We start from the raw sequence: 12,574 nt of genomic DNA, 5'->3' as shown, positions 1-12,574 counted from the left end.
TGAGATGTACAGTATCTGAAGTCAAGGGGCAGTAGAAACAATCTGATTCTACATTCCAAGGACTAATTAAAATTTATCTTAAACATACTTCATAGAGATGGATATGATGTGCTTATGATGTGTACATGGCATGTATCTCCTATCATATGACAATCTTTTTGAAACCTGGTAAAAGATATAATGCCAGCTCTATTATGTTTGTTTCTCTGCATGATGGTATAAATTTTTGCTATTATTTGCACAACAAAGCATTATCTAAGATCTGTAATCTAATATTATCCTTAACTCCCTGTTAGTTATTTACACAGTTATTTACAATGGTTTCTGAAAACCATTTATTGCAATAAAATATCAGGGAGAGTGGAAGGAAAAGTAAAGAGACAATGAATTAATAGAAAGGGGAGCATTGAAAGAGCAAGGAGAAGAAAACACACACCAAAAAATCACAAAATGCAGTTAAAGAAATAGAAGAGTCAGGATGGGGTAGGGGAGAATTTCTATAGAAGCTCAGACATTCCAATTAAGCAATTGGAATTGCTTAATTCCAATTTTGATTACTTTCTGATTAAAATGATTATAAATTCCTGGAAAACTTTAGTCCTCCATACAATGCAGCACTCATCTGAGGTCACCTATATTTTTTTCTTGCATGAAAATGAGATGAGCCAGATGTACTGAGCTGAATTAATCCAGACACACAATTGGCATTGTGCTCTCCTCCCCTCAGAAACTAACACCGAATCAATTCTTTGTAAAGAATCCCTCAATGACTAGAATAATTTGTCTGCCCAAACACATGAAAATTATTCTGCCTTGGGACATTCAAAATAAAAATTCAACCAGATGCTTCTCAAAATGCTGTCCTCATGTGCTACTGAAATTTGTGAAGAACTGGGTCAGTCTGACACACATACACACACACATATGTATACCTGAGCATGGTGTTATGACTACAGCTTCAGAACACTAACAGAAATGTTCATTCCATGGCCTGGATGGTGTAGCTCAGTGGACTGAGTGCGGGCTTGTGAACCAAAAGATTGTGGTTCGATTCCCAGTCAGGGTACATGCCTGGGTTGCAGGCCAGTTTCCTGTGGGGGACACATGAGAAGCAACCATACATTGATGTTTCTTTCCCTCTCTCCTTCCCTTTACCTCTAAAGATAAATAAATTTTAAAAAATCTTTTTAAAAAAGTTCCTTTAGTAAAAAAAAAAAAAGAAAAGAAGTGTTCATTCCAAATATAAGCCAAAGGCACTGAAGAATAAAATGTTCTTTACATCAAATGGCCAAAAATTATTTTAGTGTATTTTAAATAGAAAAGTGACCCAATGGACATATCTTTTCCAGTTCTAATTGTATTTCTGAAACCATCATTGTTTTTCTAACATATTTAAATATTGTCAGCATTCCTTAAGAAAATAAATCTTTAAAATAAAACCTAAAATTTTTTCAAGTTGCTTTTCTTTGTTTCTCTTCATTTTTAAAGAGCTTAAAAAATAATGTTACATCATCAACAAGTATTGGGGGAAATTCTTTCAAAAAGCTTCCCCAAAGCTTATCAGGCCCTGAAAGTGTCTTCACTTTGAAGATCATCCTGTAACTCACTGCAGTACATGTTAAGATTTGAATCACTTCATCTGAGGTGGGTGTGAACCACATCTCTCATCCAGAAAGTGAATTCCTGCTTGTTTATTTATTGAGCTTATATATATGCAAACAATACTTTCTTCTTTCTTTGCCTGGCAAGCTAAAGTTTTTTGAGCCCATACTATGAGCCAACACTTTTAAATATGTGACATGTATTATCTCATATAGTCTTCATAGTAAACTGATAAGGTTATCTACTTAGAGTTCTCATATTTCATCAATGAATAAAAGGATGTCCAAAGAGATGAACCAACTTGCCCAAAGTCTCACAGGAAGTAGAAGACAAATAATTAGCCTCTCATAGAAAAAAATGTAATTAAAGTCTTTGTTCACAATTACACGAAAATTGCCTGTTCTCTGTACATCAAATATAGGAAGCCATATAATTCACAGACTTTCTCCTCCATCTTTCTAATTGTAATTTATTTTCAAATATTTTGCAAATTGAACGTGACAGGGTGCCCAGATGCTTAACACTTGGTAACAGGGTTCATGATGGGTCTTGCAACTTCCATATTCTTTTCTGTTTATTTTATGAAGCAGATGCAAATATTATTGTGGATGTAAAGTTTGTGGCTGGGAGAAGTTTGAAAACTCTCCAGTTTATCTTTCAAGCAGCAAATTCCTTTAGCTTCTCAAGGTGGCCAGTGCATGGCTGAGCATTCAGACTCCTTGGAGGGCCTTCAGGGATGACTTCTTCTCTGAGGGTCAATTTCAATTTCATAAAGCAGATTTATGTTCACATTACAACAATATTATAAGCCGAGATGCATGTATCTCTAGACCTTTGTGATTTTCATGTACCCGGGGAAAAGTAGGCTTAGTAATAGTACTAATAATATTCTTCAGCAATTCTATCTCTAGTATCTTGATAATATGATATTAATTATAAGAGAACATTATTACATTTTTGAAGAATCATTGGCTCTATATAAAATGTTTCCTTAATACATATTCTTCTCATCTGAAATTGATATTCTTTTCTATGTCTATGCGTAAATACTGTTTGTTCATTGTCTCTTCTTCATTTCTATCTACTCTATCAATTTGTACAGCACAATAATTTTTATTATCTTCCTGTTACTTCTTTCTGAGATATTTTATGATGAAATAAAGGCTGTGGTTTTAAGAACCTGGAGGAGTCAGTCAATCACAGACCAAAATTCAGAACTCGTCCATTTGCCTAGCAAGCAGCAAAAGCAAATTTGGTTTCTGCTGACTTTTACTGTACTTACCACACCGTCATTTTAAGTGTTTTGTGATTGTTAACCAATTCTGCTCTCAAAGAGGATTCCAGGATTCTAGTATTACAGTGTGAAAAAAATGATAAAAGTAGTTATAGAGTACAATATATGCAACTAAAAACAAATGAGTATTACTAAATATTTTTGCTATTTTAAAGTTGACCAATCTTTTTCAGAACTTTCTAGCAACTGAGACAGAAAAGGAAGTTGCATGGGATTTGCAACAAACAAGATAAATATATGCCAACACCTTCTAAAGGATGTGTTTCTACTAAACCAAAGTGAAATCTTTCATTTTTTCCACGTGATTGAAGAACCATTTCTCTGACTAGTACATACAATTTTAAGAGTAAAGGAATTTTGGCCTAATAGCTACTCAAATTAAAAGAAAATACCAAGCTTTTAAAATATTGCTCATAATAAACTTTTGCAGATGCTGTCAATTGGTATATTTCAGATCAAAAACAAAAAAATAAATAAACAATAAAATAATAATTAAAATAAAGATTACCTTCATTTACTGACAATATTTCAAAGGAAATATGACAGAAACACAGATAATTAAGATAATTTTGTCCCATACATGTTATATAACTTTGCATGGTATTTCCAAGACTAGAAGAACACCCTAAGGCTTGAGTTCATAAATATTCTTTAAAAAATTAAGTAACTTCAGTGTCTTTAGCCTTCTAAACAAATCCAAACTTTCTTTCATTTTCCTTAGAAATGATAATGATGGGTGGCTGGTTTGAAATTTCAGGGATTATTGTGACATATATTTATTTACTAGGCAACAAAACACATGCATATTTACTAAGCAGCAAAAGAGCTATATACTTTTCAATGGTCAAAGGAGATCTTCTTGCAGGGTTTATTGGCTTTATAAATAAATCTCACTAAATAATATCGGCTGACCACTTCCCTGGACTGGATATAAACATCCTAACTCCTCTTTAGAGACTGATAAATATTGAGCACAAAGTAACAGGATCAGAATAGAATTTATATTCTGAAAGCAAACCTAGAGGGAGAAAAAAGATCCACAGCTAAGGAAAACATATATTCTCAGGTCAAATTAGTGGAGGAGCTATTTTAGGCTTTTTTGTTTACATGTTAGACATTTGAATGAATATAAGTGACTTCTGAAAAGTGAACACAGATGAAAGCATTATTAAACAAATGCTTACTATGTCTTTAGACACAATTCAGGGTTGTTCAGGGGGTGAGTTCCTCCATTAGAATATGCACTCCTTTTACTAATGCCCACAGCCTGAACAAGTGCTGTGTTTTTAAGAACCTGGCTGGTCTGGCAGAAAATGCTCGGTTTTTGCCTCAAATGCTCAGAACCAGGCTGACAAAAAAGTATGGCTTTTGTTTTCAAGCCCCGGCATGAACAGCTGAGCTAAAATGCCAGGAGGCTTCACGGGACAGTCCTGGACTCAGGCCCTGCACACGGCCCCCCAGATCCTGCCCTTCCAGACTCTCCACTGCTCCTTTCTTCAGCAATGGCAATGTTTCTGGTTTGTAATGATCTCAGTTTAATTCTTTAAAGGTACTATATGTTTGTTAACTAAATTTTTGTACCACCTCTCTGTGTTTGGAATAGAAGGGTTTTCAGTTTGTACTTCACTGATTATCATAAACTAGAAGTCAACATGCTGATTTTATAATATAAAACAGGTAGAAATTCGTAGGGCTTAAAATTATTTAAAATAACTAGTTGGATGTAGATCTTGCTTTTGCTTGCAACCATTCTATAAAGTTTTTTGTTTTTTAAATATTTTGATTATCCTTAAAAGTCTGGTAATTTGTGCTGTTTTAAACATGAGTATACTCTTTTTTCTCCATGTGGTAGAATTTGATATAAGGTGATTCTAGGGGGCCATTGTATGGGGAAAAAATGTCAGAATCTTTGGTCGTCCAAGTGTCACAGAGAAGACTTTTTCAGTGAGATCACAGAAGGTGGCATCTATAAGCCAGAAAGAGAGGCCAAGCCAGAACACAACCTTTGTTCTTGGACATCTTGCTTCCTTTCAGCACCGTGAGAAAAATTTTTGTTGCTTAAGCCACCCAGCTCTCCTCACTCTAATTCCATTTTTTTTCACCACCTCAAGTTGATTTTGTCTTCTGATTACTGGCCAAGATACAATTGGGGTAAAATAAAGATGTTTTTATACTTGCCTATAAAAAAAAAGTTTTGAAAAAGCCTTTTGAAAGTCGAGATTCTCCTAAATCCTCCATATATTTCCAAATAACACCGTTCCAATTGCTTAAATATTATTTTTCATTTGTTTAAAACCTAAATTTCATATAAGATTTCAGGCAATATGGAGTATTCAACCCAATTAAGTAAATACTTATCAAAATGTTAATACATTTACCATGTAAAACTAACTTGAATACCACTAAGAGTACACATAACTCACTTTAGAAAATACATTATAGACCAAAAAACAGCATAAACTGTTATTTTAAATAATGCTCATTATAATCTTCAACAGAGCTCCATGGATTAAATTGTAAGGAACCAAAAAAGAAAAGAACAGAAAAAAAAGATCATTGGTGTTTTAAGCCTTTACCATGTAAAGGCTAGAATTTATTTTACTATATAATAAAATCTTAGAAATTTCACTTAAGATAATTTTTATGAATTTTGTTTAATTACAGTTAATGCAATGCATGTGTTTTTTACTACAGAGTAAATATTAGTTTTAAAATAGACAAGGAAAGCTGTAACATGTTTTATTTTTGTACCAAATAACCTAGTTATATTCTTAGTCTATAGCAATCAAGTCCCAATTAAAAGTGTGCTTGCTCTTCACTATTATGGATTAAAATGGAAAATCAGGATGTTTTTCAATAAGGTTTTGACTTCATAATCCATGTCTATTATTAAATAATAAGGTCTGTGTAATTATTTTCGGATAAATTGTTTTGTACTTACCGACAATGTCTGTCATAAGGCCTGTGACAACCTCATCTCCTGTAATCCAAGGACGTTTCCCTGTGTTGTGACCATAGCTTCCCCTGAAAGGGAAAAAGGGCATAAACATTCTTCCCTTGCCTCTGTGTGTGTGTTTGTGATATTTTCAAATATCATCATTAGCAACTGGACAATTCTACATGAGCTTTGTAATGTTTTAATAATTACATGCAAAACATGCTTCTAAAACCAAAGGCAATGCTGGAGAACTCTGTTTTTTAACTTGGCATTTAAAAATTTATTTGACTCACTTCCTTTGCAGGGTGTAGGGGAAATTACCCATATACTATTCATAACTTTTTTTAGAATCCAAGATACTTTTAAAAATTATTTTCAAAATGTCAACACTATTTGTGTTACTACTTGTATACCTGGAGCTTATGTAGTATCTATAATAAAACACACCTTTCCTGAGGCTAAACATTACAGTAATTACAAATTCAATAATAAATTATGGTTACATTCTCTAAAAAGTGTGTACAATATAGTTATACTTATGATGACATTTTAGGTAGATAAAAAAACTTGGAAATAAAGTTCATATTACATCTTGACCTATGTCTAGCAATTTCATCTATCATATTTCAGATTAATTTCATTATTCTAGTGAGTATCCCAGTAGGCATAATAGAAGAATAAATAAAATACAAGAGAACTTCAACTCACAAGTTTTCATCAAATGAAGAATGCAAATAAATATATGACAATATAAATATTTTAAACAAAGGGTCAAAGCCAGGAGGTGGGGGTAGAGATGGGAGGTTGAATGCTGTCACAAACTTCTATTTTAGGAAGCTCCTAATTAATTGTTCTTAATTTTTAGGGGTTGAAAACCTATGTAAACTTGGAAGAAAGAACAACCACGGGGTTTTTTTGTTGTTTCATTTTTGTTTTTGTTTTTTATTTTTGCATAGAGCAGACTGGGAATGAAATACAGTAAGCTGGCGGTAGTGAGTTGTTACGCCTGTTCTTAGAGTTGAAGAGTAGCAGAATGTGCCACCTTCAAAATATCTCGCGGCGCATTACTTTGAACTGTAGACAGCTGAAAAACATCAAGTGCAGGGAGGCTGCCTCCAAGCTCCTCTCTTTGCCAAACGACAGATACCTCAGAGAAAGTAGATTTTATAAATACCCTCTGTAGGAATTCCATCAACCATGGAAGACTGACTCATCGCAGAAGAGATTAGAGGTCAAAACCACATCCAGATAAACTTTGTCACAAACTTCTTATTTCCCATCTATTACTCATGGGCCTATTCATCTTTTCTAAAAATCATTTACCCTCTCTTGCCCCTCTCCATATTAAGATGGGAGTTAAGCCTGAATTCTAAGCCACCTTGGGAAGTTATTCATTTCCCCTGGCTATCCCATATGTACACATGAGGGATACATGCTAATAAATATGTTAGTTTTTCTCTTGTTAATCTGTCTTTTATTATAGATGTTTCAGCTAACAACTCAAGGTTGGAGGCCTGGGTGAAGGTGGAGGGCATGGATTTCTTCTCCTTCCCTAGAGAGCAGTGGAAAAATTGGAGAAGGGGCACCCTGTTTTTCAAACTTGGCTGATTTTTATGGTGTGAGTTCCCCCACTGTGGCTGCCTTCAGGGTATCAGCAAAAATCCTGAATAGTTAACAGCTGCTTTTCATCACCTAGTCTGAGCCAGTTCAATGTCACTGATGGTTATGAGACTATCTTTGTTAGAAGTTTATCAGGGCTAATCTTCCAGTTCTTTAAAAGTAAATGGGTCACAATATGCACTTGAAAGGATTGCCACAAAAACTAAATAAAATAACATGCAAAAGAATACTGCTATACACTAGGCCTTTTCTGAGTCCTCTTTACTAATGTGAATCTAATGTTAAAATTCCTTTCTTTCATGGGTATGTGCTGTACAGGACAATTTGAAAACTAATATTTCAATTACAATATAAACTAAGATGAGGGAAGAGGGCTGTCTATGAGAATAAACATAAATTGTAAGATCTAAAGAGGAAGAGAAGGGCCATTGTTAGTTATTATTATTCATATTATTATTAGATAGCCTGCAGCTTGGCTTGTTCTTGACATCAAATATAAATGCTAAAGACAAAAATCATTATCATTAAATGGTAGTTAAAGGCAGATACTTGAATCCTTTTTTATTTTAATCACACAGAGCTCGATGGCCTTCCCTGAGAGCACAATACATCTTATTACATTTAGGTAGTAAAATTCTATGTTCTGCCTCAGAGAATTTATATCTCAGAATATTATGCCACCTACTTCTCACTCTACTAGACACTGTGGTAGTGGTAATAATCTTTAAGAATATGTTTCTTCCTGCAATGCTTTTGGCATCTCTGTCCCTTTAAAATACCATACACAGAATCTGCTTCTTCATTTTGTCAGGCCACTAGCCTGGGGTAATAAAATGTACTTATAAACTGTTACCCAAATAAACTCAAAGTAAAGTGGCCTGTCAATGGAAAGAATAGATGTAGAGTAGAGTGCAGTTATAAGCATTTATATTAAAGAAAAAAATACATCACTTTCATTCAAAACTGCTTAAAATAAGTTGCAACATAGTTGCAATCTTCATTTACGAATACTAGAAAGAGGATAGGAGAGGGTTAACTCACAGACAGATGTGAGCAGAATAGAAAAGATAAGCTAGGTATTCAAGGTCAGGAAGGCAGAAATCCCTGGGGAGCTAGCAAGGGGAGAAGATGGGCTGGCATGTCACACACAGGGTGACCTATCTTATCTAACCTAGCAGGTCCCTGGTCACGTGGTTTAGATCCCCTGACCTTTCATATTGCTGGTCAGGAGGCTTTGACCCTCCTCTGACCTTTCCTTCCCTGGCATGACACTAGCCATTAGGCCAGAAAATAACCCCACATTACCTCCATACAAACCCTTGCACAACTTCTCCCTTAAGCATTAACTGCTGGAAGATAATATCTAAGCCTCAGTTGTGTTTCAGCTCAAGGCACAGAAAACCATCAAGGCCATGTCCGGCAATGCCATGGCTGACATCAGGACCAGCTGCAGTGACTAATGACCGACCCCCTTGCCTTGGCACCAACCAATCAGTGGAGACCACACGCTGAAAGGACACACTTGGAAAGCTGATGAATATTCTATTGAGATCCTCCCCAGGGACCTCCTCTAAAATCCTCACCCTTGAAAGCCCTTAAGAAGAACTCAGCATGGCTTTTTCTTTCTCTGGAGCTCTGCAAAGCCTTTTCCCCTCGACTTCCCCCGGATCAATATATCCTTGCCTTCTTTTTCCTAATTTCCCAGGACCCTTCTTTTGCCTCTATAACTTGTTTTCTGAGCAAACACAGCCCGCCTGGCTCATTCCTTCCATGGCTCACTTCTATCTCTGTGGCTTTCTAAATGAACTTTTGCTTGTATTTGAGTTTTGGCATGGAATTTGTGCTTAGCTGGAACTCAGATACCAAGGTTGCTGAACTGAGATCCAATCACCAGTAACATTCAGGTGCCATTTTACCACTAACACCAGGGCATACCTGGCCAGGAGTGGGGTGTTCTCTGAGAAGTCCAGGAAGCAGTATTTGCTCATGAAATTCAATTTCAGGATATACAATCTAATCAAACATAGATCCTCTTTCCAATAGGACTATGCTTTAACCATCCTACAAAAGGGAAAGTGGCCCTGCTTTAAAAAACCCTCCCTGCCAATAAGTAAATAAATGATTTTAGAGTTTTCCTTCATGATATCACAGCTCGTGTGTGTTTGTGTGTGTGTGTGTGTGTGTGTGTGATTTAATTGATGATCACAAATGGAGATATCAGGAAAATCTTTGTAACATGTCATGTCATGTACTCTCTTATTCATACTGAAGGACAGCAGATTATGCCACACTAAAATTTTCTTCTTTGGCATAGGATTATTTTGAGCTGAAGAAACCTCAAAAATAGCAAATGCATACAGAGATGGTCTCTGAACTTCCCTTAACTTGCCTGAAAGCAGATTTTCCAAAAAGAAGTCAATTGTCATAAATCCTCTCCCCAAGAAGTTTCATCAACCAGGGAAGATTGACTCTTGTCACAGGAGAGGAGACTAGAAGTTGACACAACACCCAGACAAACTGTCACAAACTGTACCTCAGATCTATTCTTCAAAGGGCCCATTTGTCTTTCCTAAAAATCATTTACTGCATCCTAAGTGGCCACCCCTCCCCACTTTTCCCCTACTGAGGTAACATATAAGTTCTCAAACTGCATTTTTTGGGGGGTGTTGTGTACAAAAACAAGCCACCTACTGAACCTGACAAGCTCAGAGGAGGCCTGCAGGGTGGGCCTTACAGACTCAGAGACCTAAAGTAATCATAGAGGGTGGTCTGAAATGAAAACTTCCTAACTGAAAGTGAGTCATAGCAGGAAGTCATGTCCTAGGCTGTTGTTTTCCTCGACAAAAGTTAGTCTTTACTTTATCTGAGCCTGTCTATTGTCTTTTTGTATCTATGATCACGTACCCTTTGAATGTTGGAGTTATCCCATTTTCCCAGATGCCTCAAGGCACAATCTCCCAGCAGAGCGTGAGATCAAGGAACTCCTCACTATTTGTCTTGTTCTCTGCAGAGCAGCTCTACCTGACGTAAATGTCAAATGTTAACTGTCCTACGCCCACCTGCATAAAAGTGAGCGCCTATCCATTTTACTTCTGTAGGTGGCTAGATTTACCTAATCACAGATTTCCCCACTTTACCTGTCTAATCTACTACCAATCAACTTCACCTTAACTTCCTATGCCTCCTGCTTTGATGGTAATGCACAAAATTAGTTGCAAACCTGCCATTCTCCAGAGCATTTTCTCAATCCATTGAGATTTTGCTTCCCAACAATTGTTGTTAGTTTGGCCCAAATAAACTCATAACAGTTCTCTACCGGTTTGGATGTTTCTTACATTTATAGAGTATCACTTTTGCTGTTTCCAGTGATACCTTCATATACATAACTTTAAAAATTATTAAATTTTTATGTCATTTCTCTTGCTAATCTGCCTGTTGCCACTTTATTTCACAAACCCAGCTATCAGACTTAGGAAGATAGAATAGTCTTCTTTTTCTTAAAGAGAGAAACACATTTAAGGAGACTGCAGTGTCTGTGGGTCTCCTGTGGGTCTCACCAGTGCCCCTTCTGTACACACTGCCATATAAAACAAGTCATTGTCTGCAAAACAATGTGTTTGTTCCCAATATGTAATTCAGTGGGCTATTTTCTTCTTTAATAACCCTATGTAAAATGTTATCTTTTTAGATGGATTCCTATAAAGATACAACTACAGCAAATTTTTCGCTCCTCTGAAAAAGAAATAAAACCATTTATCTAGCAGATATGTCAACACAAAAGACCTAACATATTGTGATTAAAACTTAGGGTCTTAATATACATCACTCAAGTTGCAATTTTGCTCTTTAGGATTGCTATATATCTTTCCCTTCTAGCCGATAGAATGTGCAGACAAAAGGGGGATCCCAAATAAGGATTTACAATGTGGTCCAGAACTCAAGGTGTCCAGGAATTATTAGAAAAATATATAGGATGTCCTCCCCCTCCCCCCCACCACGGGTATGAATTGGGGGAAGGGACACATGGAGCAGGAACATGCAGAGCTGTTTTGTAGGGCAACATCTTTGCAGCTAACCTCTGGAGGAATGGTCATTTAACATATCTATAACCTTTAACTGGTTGCATAGATATGTTAAATATCTGTGGCCATGCTTTGAGCCAGGGGGATGGAAGTGATTTCCACCCAACATGCAACGGGGGGGGGCAGCTCCCCCTGGTTGTAGTGCCTGCATAAGAGCTCGAAGATGATTGGCTCCATACCATGGGGACACACCTGCCCAGACTCATGATGGCAGCCCAGTAAGCCTGGAATAATACAGGAGTGCTGGTAGGTGTAACTGATTGTATGAGGAATTGGAAATGGGGGTAGAGAAGAATGTTGTCACAGGGATTTAAAACCTAGACTCAGCAGCCATGTGAAAAGAGAACAACACAGTTTTGCCAGGGTGGGGACCCCTGCAGCTTTGGTGGAGAGAACCACATGGCTTTGGCAGAGTGGGGACCCCATGGCTTTGGGGTGCTCCTTGGCCATGTGGCTTTGGGGTGCTCCTTGGCCACGTGGCTTAGGAAGCAGGAAAGACTTTGCCTGGAAAAAAAGACATGAAATGACTCTTGCTAGTAGACCATGAGAAGGTGCCACATGACTTTGGATTAACTTGAGATCCTGGTGATGACACAGCTGATGCTGGTGGGAGCCCAGATCATGGACTTCTTTTCCTGAGATACAGTACCACAGATTAAGGCAGAGGGAGAAGGAAGGACTGTGTGTATCTGTGGGTATCCTAAAGGACTTTAATATTTTAATGAAGACATTAGGTCACTACTTTAAGTTTGTATAGCTTTAAATAAACATTTCCTTTTCTTTTCACAAATCTCTGACATTGAGAGACATCTTTCCTCTGGCGGCAGACATAGCAAACCTAGTGGGGGGTCCTTTCAGTAATAGTATATGATACCCCCCATGTCCCTGTTCTGTAATGTAGCTTCACTTTACCACTATGATTGTTAACCCATGTTATTCTCCTTGACATAACTTAGACCATTAGTAAATATTTAATATAAAATGTTCTCAAAAAATTCTTTAAGCTCATTGCCTGCTCATTCTAGTGTACCTACAGGG

Source organism: Artibeus jamaicensis, unplaced genomic scaffold (genome assembly GCF_021234435.1).
Source record: "Artibeus jamaicensis isolate MK-2021 breed Jamaican fruit bat unplaced genomic scaffold, CSHL_Jam_final contig_603, whole genome shotgun sequence".
NCBI lineage: Eukaryota > Metazoa > Chordata > Mammalia > Chiroptera > Phyllostomidae > Artibeus > Artibeus jamaicensis.
This window is presented reverse-complemented; position numbering follows the sequence as displayed.